Source organism: Cheilinus undulatus, linkage group 2, assembly GCF_018320785.1.
Source record: "Cheilinus undulatus linkage group 2, ASM1832078v1, whole genome shotgun sequence".
NCBI classification, from domain to species: domain Eukaryota; kingdom Metazoa; phylum Chordata; class Actinopteri; order Labriformes; family Labridae; genus Cheilinus; species Cheilinus undulatus.
This window is the reverse complement of record NC_054866.1, coordinates 43,353,835-43,374,122: the sequence shown is the minus strand read 5'-3', so window position 1 is coordinate 43,374,122 and position 20,288 is coordinate 43,353,835. Positions and strand designations below refer to the sequence as shown.

Here is a 20,288-nt window from a genome sequence, read left to right as displayed (position 1 = left end):
ATTACACTGTTGCCACTTTATACCAAATTTACCAAATTTTAACCCATTTTCATCACTTTTTAACACCAATTTTGCCAATTTTAGCACATTTTTGCCACTTAAACCCCATTTTTGTCCATTTAAAACCCTTTCCACCTTTTTTATTTCCTGCCTGTTTTTGTCACTTCTGAACCAATTCTTGCCACTTTCTGCCTATGGTTGCCTAATTATTGCCAATATTAACCACTTTTTGCCCATTTTAACCACAGTTTTGCCAATTTACATCAATTTTTCATCCCAGTCCACCTAATTTCCCACAATATTTTTGCACTTCAAAGCCATTTGAGCCATTTTTTATCCCCTTTTACCACATTGTGTGCCTGTTTTTGTCAATTTAATCCATTGTGGGTTATTTTTTGCCATTTTTATCTCATTTTTGCCACTTTTAACCCATTTATGTTCCTTAACAATACAATTTCAACACCTTTTCCACCATTTTTTGCCATTATTTACTAATGTAAGCAGTTTTTCACCCATATTAAATATGTTTTTAGACAAAATTTATTTTCATTTTAAGAAGGCTGTTTACTACACACGACTATTCTAGGTTGCACATGGCTATTCAACTACCTTCAGGTACAGCGGGGGTCCCCTGTCTATGGCACCTTTATTTTAGGGGTCGCTGGCTGAAAAGGTTGGGAACCACTGCTCTATGCAACCTGCAAAACCTGGACTTCCTGCTTTCCAGAGTTGAAAGGCAGAAGATCTGGATTCACCCTTCCTAACAGCTTGTGCTTTCTCATATCATGGATATTGAATGTGCCATGAAAACTAAATTACTTTTTAGTATTATTATAGTCTCCTTGATAAAAACCAAACTTGCTTTTAGCTAGGCTTAATCTCATCTTCCTAATGAAACAAAGCTAATAAATGAACAATTTTTAGTCACAGTTTGTAGTCAACAGTTAGTTGTAAGAACAACAGTGTGGTAGGTGTCCGATAAAACATGCACACTACACTACATGCACACTGTGGTCCAAGTTGCTAAAACGGATATTTTGAAGGTTTATGTAATACAGTTTCAAGCCTGTCAAACCACCAGTTCAAATCTGAGAAATCTGTGAGGGGGCTGGTATTCTGCTGACTGAGGTGAACAGAACAAGAACAAGTTAATTGCACTTGGTCTAAGTTTCTAAAGAAACACATGAGAGGCTGAATAGAACTATCAATGAGCTAAAAATGCACATCTAGCTTAACTGTAATGAAAGAGTTTTAAAATTTATTTGCCTAGTAACACTGCGCTGCACCGTTTGGTATTATGTGACTGACTTAGGTAAGATGTACTCAGGGAGTTAGCTGTCAGGCTGGCTGCTGACTGGTAGCTATTCCTGTTAGCTATCCCTGCAGGTTCAACCCTTAGCTCTAAGTTTTAATTCTGTGCATAAATGGAAAAAATTCTCAACTGGAAAAAAAGCCTGATTATCAACAGAAAACAGTGCTTGCTGTAACTTGCTACATCCATTTGTAAATTAATTCGCCCCTCTGGGAGAAATATATTCTGGATCTGAATCTTCTGCAGTCTGCAGTCAACACTAGCTGCTCTCTGAAGAAAAGAATGTATACGGTTCAATTATCGTACAGATTATCCAGACTTCTGGTGCATTTCTACCACGCAGTCCAGCTTGGTTCAGCAGAGTTAGGCATGGTCTGGTTCAGTACACTCTGATCGTACTTGTGTTTCACAGTCAACGTCTATCTAGTCTTGCCTGTTGTGATGGGATTTTTCAGAGATGGACCATTTGGCTCACCTAAATAATAAGAACTGGTCTCCATCTCCCAAACATCTCTCCATTTTGACTTTTTATGGCGCAAGTTCCTGTCATTCATATGAAAGAGCCAGCTCGAAGAACTAACTTCTTTGTGAATCCACTGTCAATTCACTGCCCCACATTGTAAATAGTCTCATTTTTTCCTTTAAAAGCAAAACGAGGGAGAACAGCTGTTCAGCTCAGTATATACATGGTGCGTTATGTGGCTTTCCACAGGTGAGGATTCTTTCAACCAATTAACAGACTGCAGTGTGTCTGGCTCCGCTGTGTAGGGTCAGATTGGATCTACTGCGGTATGCTAGGTCCTTCAACAGAAGGGTGCCAAAAAAGTAGGACAGTAGAGATCAATTATCTTGGTTCCTTTTTTCAACTCTTCACAGTATAAACACAAATGACTGCGTACTGTACCGAACCAAATTGAACCAGACCTCTTGGAGAAAATGCAGTTTTCCATGACATGGGCCATGTCGAGCCCTGAACCTCTTGAAACACAACTGTTGTTCAAACAAAGTCAAGTGCTCAGTTCCTTTTAAAAACTATTCTTAATAAGGACACAGAAGGTGCCATTACTGCTCAATCTGATGGATGAGTTGTTGACTGGAATGTGAAACCACCCGGGTCTCTGCTTTGGTTCAAGAAAGTGTGATTCCTCCAGGGGAAACGTACTGTGATTGAAGTATTTACGACAGGACAGAAATGTGATGGCGTAGAGAATGTGTGTGACAGTGACGCATGACTGAACAGATTACTGTGTACAGACTGTAGAGCGGCCCTTTGAATTGTGATGCCTCACTTTATTGTGCTGAGGTTAAAAGGCTCACCTGTGAGGGAGATGCATTACTCTACCGCCCTGCTCTTTTTGATATCGGAGTCTGCCGAACAACGACCATGTCAGCAAAGTCACACGATCTGCAGCAGACGAGGTGGGCCAAGCTAAAAATGAACTGTGACGGGACATTGACTAAAGTAATAGAAAGACAGTTTCTGCAACATCATGATGTCTCCTACTGCATGATAAAAAAAAAATGCTTGCCTAAAAACACATTATTCTACACAACCACCCAAAGTGTGTTTAATATCTCCAGTGGGAGGAAGTGCTCTCCTCTGTACAAGAAGCTGTTTAAGAAGCAGGAAATACTGCTTAATGCAGTACAGCGCTTTCAGCAAATGCAGATGACTGCCTGAATAAGTGCAGTTTCTCCATCTCTATGGTTAATATTAATCATGTGAGACACTTTTCTGTTCTTGGTTAATGCAAACAGAAAAAAAGAAGGAAAATCTGCCTCCCTCAGTCCCTGCAACCAAAAAGATGCATATTCCACTTCTTAATTTCTATGCTCCCAGAATCACTTTATACAATAAAAACTAAAGATTTTAGCAAAAGAATAATGTTACATCGATATTAGGAAGGGATAAAAACACATTACATTAACATTTAACAGTGCAGCAGCTAATCACATGATACTGGTTACACTTCCTGGCTTTAAAAACATTAATCTGGCTCAAACATTACATGACTCACAGCTGTTGTCTTAAACCTGCAGTATCCAAGGAATCAAAAATGATCCTAACACCATGGTATAATAACCAAGTTAAAACAGATAGGATAATATGCCAAGGGTAATCCTCATTTTATTTGTTTTCAGTCATTTTTTTTGTTAATGAATTAAAATTAGTGATCTTTTCTTCACATAAGAGTCTTTTCTGTGAACCATGTTGCAGTCATTTTCTCTGTATCTTGTAATATTGGCTAAATGTAGAGTACAATACTGCTTTGGCACTGAGTTAACAAAAACCTAGGTAAAAAAAAAAAAAAATTACTGCAGCCACCTTATTCCAAACCTCCATGACTCTTTGAGTGAATTCTGGGTATGACTTTACCATCTGCTAAATGACACTGTAACAGGAACCAGAACTCTGACATTTCAGAAGGTATAACTTTTAACTTAGTTTATAACATTTAGCTTGGTTTTAAAGAAAAATTAAGCAGTATTTGTTAAATTTAAGGAGTTTATTCCTTTCAAAACAACCACTGTTGGTGGTTAGCCCCTAAACTTAGCCATAAAATGTTTTTATTTAGCATAACTATTCAGAATAAGGTGGATTAAGGTTCCATAAATTTATGGCATGTTGACATATTGTTCATGAGGACTCAATCACATTAATCAAGATCTAAAATAAACACACTTCTTAGGAGAAAGTAAAGAACACTTTCCAAAGAGAAATGACAAGTGCTGTCATGGTACCAAAATGTTCTAATTTTGATAAAACACAATTAAAAATCCAACACTATGAATACCTGTTTTGATATCACTATTTTTCTTTCATTGATCAAAAATGCTAGCAAACTCCTACACACTACCTAAAGTGCATAAATAGATTTGAAACATGTGTGATCTATGTGTGCAGAAATATATTTAAATAATTAACACAGCAAGCACTTGCTCTAATGTTTTGTTTTCATTCCTCTCCTAAGCATCATAAGTTAATAAGTTGATAAAATGTACACAGAATGAAATCAGTTTGAGGCTGCTTTTCCAATGCAGTGAACATGATAGTTACTTACTTTAATCTATTTTACTTGCTTATTTTTCAAATTTGCCACATGTTTATAGTTTCTTAGTATTTGAAATTGACATGGGGGCCACACTGAGTTAGGGGCAGGCTGCATGCGGACCCCCCGGCTGCCAGTTGCCCATGCCTGGTTTAAAATAATGATTTTTAAAATTGCATACAAGTGACATAGGCATGATCATGAAATCATGTCTATAAAATGTTTAAAAGCCCCTTCCCCCAACCTATAGATTCAAGTTCTTAGATTTTAACTGGTGGTATTCAAGCAAAGCTAATTTTTAGTAAGAGAAAGAAACAATGAAAGACAAAACATTTACTGCTTTCTGACATGATACAATATCTTCATTACAGTGAATCTGTTGCTGAGCTAAAGGAGGGATCATTTCCCACTGATAAGATTTGTTATCTTTCATGGTAAGAAAAATGGAGCCCGTATTTTTATGCCTACATCTATACGTCTCTCTTCAGTCCATAAGACCCCTACCATCTCTTCATCTCATGCAGGAAAAGATGTGAAGTATAACATTTTACTGCCTTTGAAAGAGCACAATCCTCCATTCAAGAATACAAGTGCCCCTCTTGTGGATATCCACAGCTGCAGACACATATCCGTCTGTTCCATTTGAAAGGAAGCTGATATAGAGTGATGTACATATCAGTGTCAGGATATAAATCCTGCTGTCAGTCTCAGCTGTTGCTATCAGTTTATGTCCTGTGAAAATGAAATGGTTACCTGAGCAGATCACCACTTCTTACACTGATTGTACACACTGTTAAGTTGCTGTGAAGTCATTTCTTTCCTTTACTGCAGGGCATTTTTTAAACACACTGACAGGAATAAAAGATGGCCAACAGGACTTGCAGGCATTTTTTTAGCATTCACCAAGGCCACACCGGCTCTGGACTTCACAGTTTTTACCTGCTGCACAGAGAAGCCTGTTACTGCCTGTTACTGACATTGGTCTATGGTTTCTATAGCCAAGGCTGCTAGGAGTCTGTTTCTTAGATATCTCTGCTGTTTTAGCTCAAAAGAAAACAAATTATCAGATATATATAGATTCAGCAGAAGAATTTACTGATTGATCAAAAAAACAACTGTGCTTGCAGACCTGTTCTTCATCCCTGCACAAAAATAAATCCATGTGAGGACCCTCTTACACTGTTCTATCAGCTATTTGTGATTTTCAGTGCTAGAGCTTCAAAGGGTATTTTTACTGTTGTGATTTACCAGGGTGGCTTATTAACCAACCTACTAGCTTGTTATATAACTGCATTAATGTCAGATCTAACATTTAGAGACATTAGCTAAAGGGGAATTACATGTATGTGGTGTAAAGAGAGGTGTACATTAGTTCATCTCTACCTTGTTGTGAAGCGTCCACCCTGCTGCAGTTATCTTGAGCGAGAACAGCATCCAATCTGACAGTTGCTCATTTCCTTATCAATTATGTGCAAAGAAAAAGAAGAAAAAAACACTAAATGAATGCAGGTACATAAAGTCCATTCACTGACTGCCACATCAAGCAGGACAGCTTGTCACAACACCTTGCTGCCAGTTCACTCTTAATAACACTAGCATGTATTATTACGTCACTTTGATTTTTGGTGAATCTTACCTTGTGATGAAAATGTCAATGAAGCTGCACTTCTGTTCTCATCAGCTTTGTTTTATAGATTTATTGACTGACCTCTATTTATCATGTTAAACCCCCACCGGGTTCAAAATAATGAGTTTAAAAACTGCATACAAATAGACACAGACAAGATAGGCACATGATCATGAGTGGTTTAAAAGCCCATCTTCCTCTCTGCTTGGATCCATGGACTTACATTTTTCCTGATGATATTTCCCTTGGTAGACCCACTGTTTCCTCAACATGCCTTATTTACTTCTGTGAGTGATTTTGTACATTTCCCAGACTATTGACGACCTCCTATGAACCCTGCTTTTTATCTGTTGGTGAGGAATAGTGATGGCCATGATAGCGACAAGGATAGTGGGAGCAAGAGATTTTCTCCAGGAGAATAAGTAAGAGGCATACCCCTTCCTCAAACTGCATTGCATCTTCTGTCTGTATTTCATTATGTTCCATTGAAGCTATTCTCAGTAGAGAAATGCACCACTGTCTCTTCTGCCATGGATTTCTCTCCTGAATGATAGCTAGACATCAGGGAAAAAATATGAAACCAGAGAGGACTCCTTGATTTAATGTGACAGTTATTATTGGTGGCTTTTTGGGGTAGAACAGGCAGCAGTTTTCAGCCAAAAGACTTCCTAAAACTCACTGAACATTGACCTCATGATACAAAACTGCAAAGCTGAAAACTATCTGGGTAGCATATCTTGCCCAGAGTTGTAATGACACCTGATGTTTTAATATTCAGTATGATGCTAGTAAAAATCAAACCATATCAATTCTTGTTTTGACACCATAGCACCCAAACAGAAGTCATAAGCACCCAATTCCAGGTAATGTCTTGTTTCTGGCAATGTTTCTGGGGTTTTGGTGCATTTTTAACAGTATGCAGATGTTTCTCTGTGATATCTGATGGCCACGTTCCTCTGTCCAAAACCAAGCTTAGACCAAAATTTGCAATGATGCAAACTGGCATCGACGATTCATCATTTTCATAACTCTTTCTCTTTCTCACGGTCAATTAAAGTGATTTATTAATGAGTTGACTACATAATAAAACTGCCTCTTTTAGAAGGACAGTACTGCACACTAAGTTTTTTTTCTGTACATTTATCATAATGATAATTTGTGACATCAGACTGTGTGCTGTCGGCATGAGAGCGATTCATCTACTGTGTGTTTATGGGATGCTTAAATTAGCTACCATTTGCTATCATATTCCCCAGAGTTTGCAGGAAATTGAATAAGTCAGTGTGATGTTTTCATTAAGGTGGCTTTTTAACAAACCTACTAGCCGGTCAGCTTACTTTAGCACATGGGTGGAAAGTAACTAAATACACTAACTCAAGGGAAAGTACTGTACTTCACTACACCTTCAAAAAACACAAGTCACAGAAAAAAAAAAACAAACAAAAAAACAAACAAACAAAAAAAGGAATTACCAGCTTTCTGCAAATGACATGAAACTAGCCAGCTGTTTGGCTTTGACTGCATGACGGTCAATAGAAAAGAAATGATTCCACATTATATCCAAAAACAGCCTGACATTTCACTTTATATAAAAGGTGTGACTTTCCCTGAACAACCTGACCAGAGTTTCATACCCTAATGTTGTTATTTCCAGTAAGGAAAGATCAGATTCTACTGCACTACTTCTCAGTAGCTACTCGGTACTCTTAAAATAAAATTCAATCATGTTTAACTGATCATAAAATACTTGATAACAAGTTATTAAGTTCCAGCAGCAACTAAGCACAGCCAGAGGGTGTAACTCATGCCACCTTTTTGTTCTGTCCGATGTATACAACCAGTGTCACAGTTTAACTAGTACTCGGATTAACTGGTGACATTCTACCAGGCCACTTGCTTCCCATTCTTAAGAATTTCTCAGTGTCTTCAGAGACATTAATGCTGCCTGAAAAGATTTTGCTGGGCTACAAAGTGTGTTTGCAGAGATAATGTCACAGAGCTGAAGTAGATATTTCTGGCTTTACCAGCTTCCAAGGTGCATGGAGGATGAATAACGTTCTGGAGGAAACAGAAATTTCCAGCAACACTCAGAGTTTAGGGAACAACTTTATCAGGCCAACGTGTTTCAGCAAAAAACAAAGTTATTTGTGTACTTTCGTATCGTTATTCATTCATTTTGAACCTCATATAAACTTATTTTAATGATGTTTGCAATGTGATTCTTAATGACGCTGATGAAGGCAACAAGCCAAAATGCACTGGTTAAATAAAGTCGTTCTCTGAAATACAATTGTTTACTGAGATAAATATTAGAAAAGCAAATTTAAGTGACTTTGCAGATGCCTGATTAAAAGAAAATAAATGCCAGTGGCTTATTAATTGTACTGGGACCCCACAAATACCTCACAAGGAATGTTTATGTTTCAGAAAGAAAAGCAGTGGCATCCACATTCCCTGTTTATCAATAAAAAATGTGAAAAATAAAAAGTAAATATTTGAGTCTATGTTAAGGTTGTAGAGTTTTAGTGGGTCTCAGAGGATGCTTAGGTCTCAAACTGGGCCTCAGGATACTGAAGTTTGAGAGGAATTACTTTTACCTTTAACTTGAGTAGGTTTTTAGAACACTTGTTTAACTCCTGCTTAAGTACATTTAACCAGAGTAACTGCACTTTTACATGAGCACAAGTCTGTCAGAGGTGGTGCCTTTTTCACCTCTGCTGTAGCAATATCAAATACTGTATATCATTTCCACACTTGTGCTGCAGGGGATTCATGACTATGCAATTTAAGAAATGAGTACCTTCATTTCCATTGTCTTGTAAGGCATCAACCCTGCTGCAGTTCTTCTGAGCAGGGAGTAGCATCCTCTTCAACTGTTGCTCATTTTCCAGGGAATTAAAGGTCCTGAAATGAAAAGAACAACATTTGGTGATCAACAGATTCTCACAGAATGTCTTGAATGATGCTGTTTTACCCATATACTGTGCTTATTGGTCCTACTGTCAGTTCTATTAAATCTGGGGAGGAAACTAAAAGATAACACAATATGTCATGTTTCATTGCAACTTGTCACAATTCTCTTCTCCCCCCCCCCCCATTTCTCACACTATGACAAGCTGACAATGATATTTTTGGCCTGGAGACATATCTCCAGGTAATTGGTTCCTCACCTCTCCCCTAATGGGAGGTGTGAGCTGTTCTGCTGCCACATGCTCACAAGTTTAAGGTAAGCTCCTGTGGGTCAGAAGTGCCTAATATCCTCAGAAGGCTTAAAGCAGCTTTTTATCTCTTTACAAAAATGTGACAACTAGTGCAGATTAGAAGTTATTTGCTTTAAACATAAAAAATATTTATGGCGCTGTCCTATGTGCATGCATTTTAAAATCTTCTGCTCTGAGATAAATACTGATATTAACAGTACATAATGTCTCCAGGACAACAAAATCAGATATCTGACTGTGGCTTACCATGAAATTGTCTACATAAGTGCATCACAGTCATCTTAACAGCATTCATTCATTTTACCAGTCAACAAATCCATTAAAATCCAGCATACAAAGAAAGAAAATTGGATTTTATAACCTATTCATGTGATAATCTAAAAATGGATTTAACCACCTACATTAATTTATAACAGAATATACACACACTTCTGCGGTTAAATAAGTTCAAACTGCAGTTCAGTCTTATCTGTAGCAAAGCCGGAATTGGTTTTGATTCAGAGGCGGCTGAATTTCAACATGTGTTTTCCCTTTTCCTTTTTCATTAGATTGCTTTTTTGCAAGAGCAGAGACAGGCGGTGAGACAGGGGAAATGCAATACCACTGCAAGATGAGTCTTCAAAATATATCCAGTGAGTGTTTCCAGGGAGAATACCTGGTCATGTTCTGCCTGCTGAAAATTCGAGGTAGGAAGAAGGATCAGACCTTTGCCGAATGGGTATGAATGGGTGTACTACTCTTATTCTGGCTCTCAAGCAATGCAGGGATTGAATAATGCATTAGCTCTCAATGGGATAATGCGATAGAAACCACATTCTGCCAAAGTCACGTCTGGTAGGGCTCCCATGTGATTCCATCTTTCAGCGGCTGCCAACAAAAATATCAGGTGTGCTAGATGTAATAGCATTTAGAGGTATTTTGCAAAATGTTTGCATCAGGTAATGCTACACAATAACATCAAGCCACAACTTCCTCCTGTATTAAAGAGTTTATGTACCAACTTTTATATCCACAAGGGTTATGCATAATTAGCCAGCACCCTTCCTAGTCAGTACCAGAATAACTAGTCAGCAGTGGTTTCCATCCAAATAAATCACAATTATAAACAACATTTTGGAAATTTGGCAAAGGAGAATGCAGATTTAAATGTTTTTGAATGCACTTCTGTTATGAGAGTATAAGGAGTCAATAAATCGAGCCATCTGTTTTGCAACTTATATAAGAGACCTCATTCCTGACTGCAGATGAATAATCTGACCAGCTGACTTCTCTTTCAAACTAACTGCCAAGCAGTTAAAGTCTGAGATTGTAGTCCGTGGCATATGTGAGCGTGTGTTTTTGTTCCAAGAAGTTTTGCATCATGTTTTAAATGTACTACTCCTCAGGGTTGAGGTGAAAGTTGATCAGACTCTTATTTGCTCAAATCCTTTGCAGATACTCCTGTCTTCAGCAGTACTTCAGTGTAGTCTCTACATTGTGATGAGAATCTACCTCCATGCATATAAAGAGGTTTCAGGCTCTTACTGAGAGGATCCCACCAGCTGCCTCATCCCAGACTGAATCTGCACAGCCTGCTGGCGTGAGTAGACCACAGGAGAATGTTTAAGGTGTGCCACTCTACTTTGGATGATTTCAACCACGTCAGAGACACCTCCTGCTGTAAACTCAGCTGATCGCAACAGACAGCTGCAGTTGCAAAAACTTGTCAGATTGCTATCAATCACTGCTTTTGTCATGTTTTATCATTGTTTTATGTTTGTCTAATTCCGCATTTGACATTCACCAGCAACTGTTATCAGTGTGTGTTGGATTTTTTGCAGATGGACAGATGAGGGCTCACAAAGCCACCATCAGCTGATGACAATGTTCCACTGATGCACTGGTGCATCAACACTTGGAAGGTGGTGAAGAGATGAAACATTTTAGAACAACCTTTTCTGTGGTTGAAGGGTTATATTTACAGCTCTGGCTGCTTACCTTCACATGCTGATGCAGATTGTCATCTTTTATTTTTCACTAAATGTGTTTCCACTACAAAAAGTTGCCCTGTCCTTTAATTTGGGAAGCAAAACTTTTCCATTTCCTCAAGTGTAAAAATCTCTCATAGGATTTTTTCTTTTCCATTTGCAGTGATTTCATTCATGTTTTCAGGCCCTAATTGTAAATGTAGACAAAACTGGTGGACATCCCCACTCCTTAAATCAATCATTGATATTCTTCTCAATTCAGGCATGCAATGCAGACCAAATGCTTTGTTTAAACAGTAACATAGCTCCCCACCTAGCTGAAGCTGTAGCTCTAATTAATGGCTCCTGCCATACCTCTTTAACACTCTATACGTAAATATTACCCTAAACAGATGGCAACTCATAGGAGCAGGAAAAGTGAAGGGTCAGCACTTTAAAAATGTCCCTGGGTAAGTTGGTACACAAGACACAACAAATGTGTTTTGATATGTAGTCTTCCACAGTCTTTTCATAGCAATGAGGAGGTTTTCTTTAAGTCTTTTTTGGCTGTGCATCTTAATAAGTTGGATCAGAGGAGAATGTGCTCCTATTTTGCCCTGTTTTGTTACTCATAGGAGCAGCACAGTTTGTCAATATTTTGATCCAGAAAACTGCATGATATCTGGCATATAATCACTCGAGTGCAGCATAGGCATGCAGACATTTACCTGCAAAGATGCTGAAGCAACGCTAATGTTAAAAAACAATGATACTGCTTACTCACAAACATTGTAATCATGTGTATAGTCATGTTGAATTTACTGTGCTCATTTTTGTTCTGAGAGCTTTCTTTTAAAGACAAGATGACTGGTCTGTACTTAAAGTTGTGTCTTAGTGACATAGAAAACTTCAGCCCATTAACACTCCTGTCTCCTTCATCAGCTACTGAAGGAAACAGGAGTGTATTTATCTATTTATCTATCTATAAATTAATGAATTCACTTCTGTCTCCTTCATCAGCCACTGGAGGAGACAGGAGTGTATTTATCTATTTATCTATCTATAAATTAATGAATTTACTTCTGTCTCCTTCATCAGCCACTGGAGGAAACAGAAGGGTAAAGGCTGAATTTTCCATGTGAAAAAACAAGAGCCGTAATGATTTCCAAAATTCTTAGCATAACTTTATCCAATGATATGGCTGTATATAGGCTTTCAAAATGAGATTCATTTGCTTGCAACATCCTGCAACAGCTGTCTGCAACCTGACAAGTTGAATCACAGGCAACTGCAACAGATGGCTTGATTCCAGCTGCAATGGCTTGGCTAAGACTTCTGCAACTGTCACCAACGTTGGCTGAAACCGTCTCACTGCATGGTGAATCTTTCATCTGAACTGGGCCTTAGACAGCAGAAGAGAGAAAATCTTTGTCCTAATCCTGACCTGCAGACTTATTTTCAGTTCAGTGTTGGTGGTCCCACTAATTGTTATCATTGTACAGCAAGACAAAAAAAGCTTCTGTTTTTTTAAGTAATTAACCTGATCTAAAGCTAACATCTATCGTCAGTGTGTGGGTGTAATTTTAGAAATGTAGCAATTAAAACGTTTAGCATAGAAAATAAACCCTTAGATTACATTAAGCAGCCATCAGTGACATCTAAAAAGGCAAATTTCACAATCAAATATTTCAATTTTATTGTTCTATTTCCTTCCCTTTTCCCTCAAAGTTTTCACATCCCCTTGCAACCCCTGGGGGTGAGGTCCACCTCCTACAACAACTACATAAAGGACAAGTTAAATTAAAAAAGCATCAGTGGATTCCGTAGCATCAAAATTTCAATAAAGCCCACAGAAGTTTACACAATACACTTATAGCATCAGACAAAACCCTGGCATGACCACAGACTGGGAATAAAATAACACTACAGTAGATAAATTTGTGCAGAAGGTGTGCTTGACACAGAAGCAGTTGCCAGCAAACCGATTAAACTATCAGTAAATTCAGGAATTTTAACTAGCTGTTGTCCAGCTGTGATAACAGATAGGGGAAAAAAACTCTGGCTGAAGGCATTTTGTCTTCCCTAGCATCCTGCCAGTTTTGTTCGACTGCCCATTTGTCAACAGTGATGTCCAATCGCTCAGTGCCAGGCGGGCAAATCAGCACCTTGTCACTTTCAAAATGACAATTTGAGTCTCAGTCAAGTCTGCAACCAGTTTGTGCCTTACAGCCACTTGCTACCTCGAAACAAGTCCCAAAAATAAAGCCAGGCAATCTGAAAGCCCAGCCTTGCATGCAATCGACAGAACTGACCATATTAGAGTTCAGAGGTGACTTTGAGATTGAGGAAATTCCTTTTTCATTTATCAGAAGCAGTAATGCAAAGTTGAATCCGAAGACTGAAAATCTGTGCAGAGGCTTATTGGACAGTGTGACAAAATGTCAGTTTCATCTCAAAGCGAAATAATCTAAAGGCGAGAGGATCTGTCATGGTCAATCAACCATGAAATATAAGCAATCTAAGATGAGTATAGGGCCCCTGCGGTGTTAATGCACAAATTGAAGACAAATACTATTTTACGTGATGCAAACCCAGTCACAAGGCAGGTCTCATTGTGGTAATTACAGCAGAAGCCATCTTATGATTACCATATCAATCATGTCTGAAAGTCATTTTGTCACTTAGTTTTTCATGCCTCTATGACTGTTATGACTTGTAAATATCCCACACACTGATGCAAGCATGTATACTTGAGGGAAAATAAATCCACAGTTTCCCAGTGAAAGGATGGATTTAAACATAGATTGCATGCTTTAGTCTGATGTTGTCAAGAAATGCAAAACTGCCTGATTGCACAATTTCTGATACTCTGATTGCAATTGCATTTAAAAGCTTGTGGAATACTGTATTTTGTTTAAAAAAGAAAGAAAAAATCAACTGAAGGATCCATTAATGAGCCAACATTTCAATCAGAGCTAAAATACTTGATAACCTCTAAAATTACACTACTCGTCTAACTTTCTGCTGTTCTACACTGGTAGCATATAACAAAAAGAGGATTTGACTGCAGGCTTTTCTGCAGTCGATGACTGCTTAGGTCTAAAATTCAGATCTGTAGTCTGCCCCTGCCCCACATCTACATGTACTTTGTAATCCCTGTGAAGCAGCTGGTTTCCATATAGCTCACATTTCTGCAGTGAAAATAAAGTGGGTGTCATTTTTACCACCTACTACAGCCCTGCTCTTGCATTTATGAGTGGTCTCTTTTTGTTTTGAACACACTTGAGCTCCCACTCTACATCACATCTGACTCTCTCTTGACTGCTTTCTATTGTTTTCAATTTTCACATATCAACTTAAAGATACAGTATGCACAATTTTCAGACTGAAATGTCAACAATAATTAAAACATGAATACTCCTGTTATATATAGTATATATTGTGGTTTCCCATACCTATTGTAACAGAAGTGCAGTGGCAATACACAAAACATTTATTGTTATGTTAGAAACTAGGGATGCTCAGTAGTATCATTGACAGAGTATTGGTATCTGCAGATATTAGCTTAAAAAGATCAATATCGGTTTCCACAGATATGAGCATTTCTGCACATATTTACAGCAAGTGTGTTTGCCTTATATATTGGTAGTATATCATATATTGACCTTTAATATCAGCAAAAATGTACAAATGCACCATCAAATAAAGGTGGTAACCAAGGGCACCATAAACTCAAGGGGGGCCCTCATGAGTCCTAAACAGTTTGATAAAAGCCTCAAACCTAAAACAACTACCAGTCTGTCACTTCCCACTCCTCTCCTAGCTCAACTTGACTCAGTCCCTGTTGTTGCACAAGACAAACGTGAACTGAATCTTGATCCACAGGCTAAGATTTGATTCACTGACAATTCATTAAAATTCAGAATGATTTGATGCGGTTCAATCTGATTCATTTCTGTTTGATCCAATGCAAATTAAGTGTAAAATCCAAAAACCTTTACTTAAAAAAACTGAAAAAATGGGGGAAACAAGATCATTTCAAAATAGGCTAAGCAAGGGTCTTTGAGTTGATAAGACAAAAATCCCAGGCCTCTTGTGCAAACATTCTGGCATTATGCTTATAAACTGAAGTCTTAGTTGAAGGGGAAAAATTTAAATAGTTTTTACTGATACATAAACCTTTGTCCTTCTGTGCTTGAAACTTCACTGCCTTTATTGGAGTTCCTAACAGTGAAAGCCAAATATTAACTTTACCCCAGAAGCACAAATTAAAGCAAATTTAACAATTAAAGGAGATTAAACAGTGATACAGCTCAAGTCACTCATACATCTTTTTCTCTCATCTCTAACTTTTTTTTTCTTGTGTTCTTGAATTGATATCAAGCTCAGTGAATACTATGTTCAATATCATGTCAGTGGTTTGAAATGTGCTCAGTATGTCACTAAATGAAATATTCTCAACAACACATTTCGACTGTAAACCCCGGGACTAAACCCCGGACACCTACTGTTAACTCAACACTAGTTTAAAGGTGCAAGGTCGCAAGTCGCACAAGATTAAAGACACTAAACCAAACAACCAAAGCTATAAAAACAAGCAGCAAATCCCCAGTGAACCCATTTCAAGCATTAAAGCGGGCGCATTAAACAATTCACGTTACATTTGTTTCGATCCAGGGCTTCATAGACCGATGCACCAGGACCTTTTAAAGATAGGTTAACTGATTCAGATCAGTTTATCTCTACACCACTACTGAGTATATATCAGTATCGTTATCAACTTCTACATGAAATGGGGTCTATATAGGCCTCATATTGTCTGAAGTCCACATGGCCAATTGCAAGTGGGGCCACAGACAAACCCAACTGGGACCCGTATGCATATAACCCATATGGGGCCAACATGGACATGCTGACTGGGTGGAAGCCGCTGTTCTGTTGCTGTACCTGATTTGTGTTTTATGCTGTCCCCCCATAACATGTAATCATTCTTAAACACCTGACTCCTGTTACAGTGTGGCATCTCTAGGTATTTCAAAAAGAGAGGCACTGCTCAGCGCTACCCACCTCTGAAGCATACGTTTTATTTTGAACTGAGGAGTATTTTAAACAAAAACAAGGCACTTCATAAGGTGTATTTACAAAGAGTCATGGATGTATTTTACATAATGAGGGAGAAAAGCTGTTAAAACTGGCCCTTCTTGTTTACACTGCAACTGATGCCTGAATGTTTTATGAGCAGCTTGTGGCACAAAGCATGAAGTAATCAGGAATATATGTACTGCACATTTAAAGTTAAACAAGTGTTTGTCAAAACTGTCTGATTCTTAAGCTCTGAAAATGTCGATGACAACAGATTTAGCTGAAGCAAACCTCAAAAGCCTTATTTAAAATTAGATGAAATTCAGGTCTGCCAGACTCGCTTTGATTTACACAACACAAATACACAGCAGTCAAAGGCTTAGCCACAAAACATAAAAAAATAATCAAACTCATTCCAGCCTTCAAACAGAAGTATTTCACCTTGTTTCTCAACATAGCTCAATATGTAGGCCATTACTGTCACTTAGAAGCTACGTGTTAAACATGGTCAATTATCATAGACCAAAAGTGACACTCAAACTAAGGCTTGTCTTAAAAAAATAAATAAATCACAGAAGTCACAGTCATTGTACTATTAAGAAACCTCTCCCGTCACAGCTGTTACATTTATATGTCCTTGTTCTTGTGCATATTTAATAAAGGGTTAGACAGAATATGTGAGTGATCTAATGAAAGGTTGATGGTGTCACGTCATAAGAATGAAGTAAGTCTAAGGGCAAAGGTGAGCTTTGAATATCTCACCTGAAATTAGATTTATGTAAATGCAGAAAATGGTACCAAACACTCTACCCGCCTGTTTATCCATCAAGTGAATTGACTGAAAATGCATGATGACAAGTGTGCTGACGGTCAACATGGACCTTGAAAGAGATCAGATGATTGATATGTTCATCACACTTTATTTGATTAGCTTCTGTTCACAGTTTAGAGACAGACCATTGAGGTTTCCCGAAATTTACAAAAGGGAACATTTGATTGAGTCTGTGATGTACTGAAATGACCAGACACATCTTGAAAAGTTGTTTAATCCATTGTGTCACATTAATTTAAGGCCAAATCAGAGTAGCAGACAAGCAGTCGAGATTTGTCAATTTCAATGTCATATGTTTGCTTTATTTCCTAGATTAAGAAATTCTCCTCTTTTTTTATGTTTTAAATATATGGTCTTAAATTACAGTAAGATGTAAGATTTTCATGAAAAATAGGTGGTTTAAAATAGCTAATAATTACTGTTTTCTGTAAATCACAACATTGTAAAACATACAGTTCTTTTTTTTTAAAGATTTATTTTGGGCTTTATGGTCCTTTATTGATAGACGAGTACGGTGGATAGAATCAGAAACAGGGACGAGAGAGAGGAGAAAGACGTGCGGGAAAGGGCCATAGGCCGGATTCTACCCCGGGCCGCCCGCGTGCATGGGGCACACCTTAAACCACAAGGCCATCTGGGACCCATAGCTTTTTATTATCCACAAGTCTTTTCTTTCATTTTCATGTATTAAGTTCATCTCTACTAATAACTGACACACTGTGGGATTCATGCACATCTTTCTGCAACCACATTTCACTGACTTGAAACTACTGCAGACAAAAAACTAGAGATAGGATTTGTAAAAGCATTTTACCAACCTAAATAAATCAGTAGAAATCTTTTGCCTCCGTACATAAAGTTGTGTGATGTTAAAATAGCTAATATAAAGTATTAGTAGGACTAATGCCAGCAGTCCCTGAAAGTGATTTGCTCCACTGCTGATCAGCAATCTAACAAGATATTCTACAAATACAGTACTAAGTGGATATGCTCTGTTTATAGGACTGAAAAATATAGGAAAATAATATAATTAGGATTTTTTTCTCCAATATTGCAATTTAATATGGGATTATCTTTTAAGTTACTCATCTTAAGTATCTTTCATTGAACATATGCAATAAATCATATAACCAACATAATACTAGATTAAACTTGGGCAGAAACTTTTCAAAAAATATTTGTCATTGCAATTACTTTGATAAATATTGCAAATTGAATATGAATCTTTCAATTAGAGGGACTAATTAGTTTATATAATTCACACTTTGATTAAGAAAAATATACAAAATTCATAAAAGTAGGAATTTTTGTAACTGTTCTATAAAAATTGCCACTTGAATATTTGCAGGATGTGTAGATCATAACATCTTTGTTGCAAAAAAAAATATCAACCTGAAATTTTGACACACATTTCAGCTTAAAGAAATATTGCACCTCTAATCTAAATTTTAATTAATTGCCCAGCATTAGTTTATATAGAAAACAAACTTTTTGATTAACAGTTATAAACACACTGCAATTTAAAGAGTAACACTAGTTTAACCTTAAACAGACAACACATTGAAATTTTTCAGTTAAATCCCATCAGGTTGATTAAAATGAGAAAATGCAATCTAATGAACCCACATATTGATTATGCTGTTATAGGGCAAACATCAAAAAGTTGCATTTTACCAATCAAACTTTATAAAAACGTGACTGAAAGCAGAGAGCATTAAATGAAATCTTATTTAGCAAAATGTGTAGTTACTTATGCAGGGCATTTAGGGTGGAGGATATGTTTTTGCATCATAGACTTACCTTAAAACATGATAAATACTGTATTCACCAGGCTGTAGAGTCGCACCTCTTCTGCTGCCTTGTCCTTAACAAACAATGAACCCTGTAATCACCACACGAACCGACACAAACCACAGTAAAATTAAATATCAGTTGTTTCTGGACTTAAATACAAAATATAAGGTACATTAGCGCAGTAAGTGTCACTGTAAACTACATGCTTTTAACCGTTAGGGAAGCTACTCTTCGTTATAGCTAGCTTACATTAACGTTAACGTCAGCACCTTCACTTTAACGTTAACCTGTTAGCACCTTAAAAACGACTGTTTCATTAACAATATAAAACCCTGGAGGTTTTTTTGAGAAATAAAATCTTACTGCTGTTCCAGAGGTACTTTGTCAGTCAATTATTCTTCACCTACGTGGTTTTAAACAGCCTTTACTCCTACAACAGAATCATGACGTTCAAACTTGACTATACTCCATCACTCTCCTCTCATAATCAAAAACCGGAAATTACTTAACTCCGTGAACCTACGTTTTACGTGACTTTTATTATATTCTATTTTATGTAATTTTTATTTCATTTTGTTGTATTTCATCGTGTAACCTTGTTTTTATGTTATATATATCTATTTGATGCCCACTCATTTGTAATTTAAAAATTATCAGGACAATGGCATCTGGAAATACCAGAAAGCCTATCTTTATGATAAAACAAGAATTTTGAAGCTACCTTGTGGTTGTTGTTGATTTTGTTGTTTCCAAATGTAAATATAATCCTTTTTTGATGTTTTTGATCTCAATCAAAAAGGCAGAGCAAATCTGGCTCATTTGTTAGACTCATATCAAACATAGGCACAAACATAAACTAACTAGGCTGTGTTCATCCTAATTAGTTTTGATGCTATATTATCAAAGATCCAAATAGGCACAGCTTGACTGTTACAGCTTACATAAAACTAGAAGGAACAGAGTGATATCTTTTTAAACCTGGGGGGATAAAGGGGTAGTTGTGCGTTATTTTTGAAAATACTTGAAAAGGTTGTCAAGGCAACATTTTCTCACGTTGTAATGTGCACCAGGTTGTTTTGTACGCCTTCTGTTGCATTAGCTGCATTTCCTGTTAGGCAGTTTCTGTTTCTGGTCCAACAATGAAGACAAATGACATATACGCCATAAGTAAACTCAGGCCTGCCCGCTGATTTGGTTGGGCCCCTAAAAAAACAGTGCATGGGCCCTCCCCAGTTTTGATTTATTGATGATATTGATGCATCAATATAAATGATGAATCGGTAGAACGGGCATAACGGTTACTTCAATTTAGAGCTGGAAAGAGTGTCAAGATATTATTGGGTTCTGATGTTCACATTGTTATTAATGTCATTTTTAACCCTGTTTCATCTCTTTTGCACATTTACACATTTTTTTTGTGACTT

At 37.3% G+C, this 20,288-nt stretch overlaps 1 long non-coding RNA gene across 2 annotated transcripts in view; it reads right to left on the bottom strand.

Moving 5' to 3' along the window:
* Positions 1-19,332, bottom strand: part of LOC121524921 — a 39,789-nt gene extending 20,457 nt beyond the window's left edge. For both annotated transcript variants that reach the window (XR_005993177.1, XR_005993176.1), the window contains exons 1-4: positions 19,228-19,332; positions 18,871-18,952; positions 8,790-8,893; positions 5,746-5,819 (exon numbers count right to left, since the gene is read on the bottom strand). This is a non-coding gene — a long non-coding RNA (uncharacterized LOC121524921). The remainder of the gene's footprint in view (positions 1-5,745; positions 5,820-8,789; positions 8,894-18,870; positions 18,953-19,227) is intronic.
* Between the last annotated feature and the right edge of the window lie 956 nt (positions 19,333-20,288).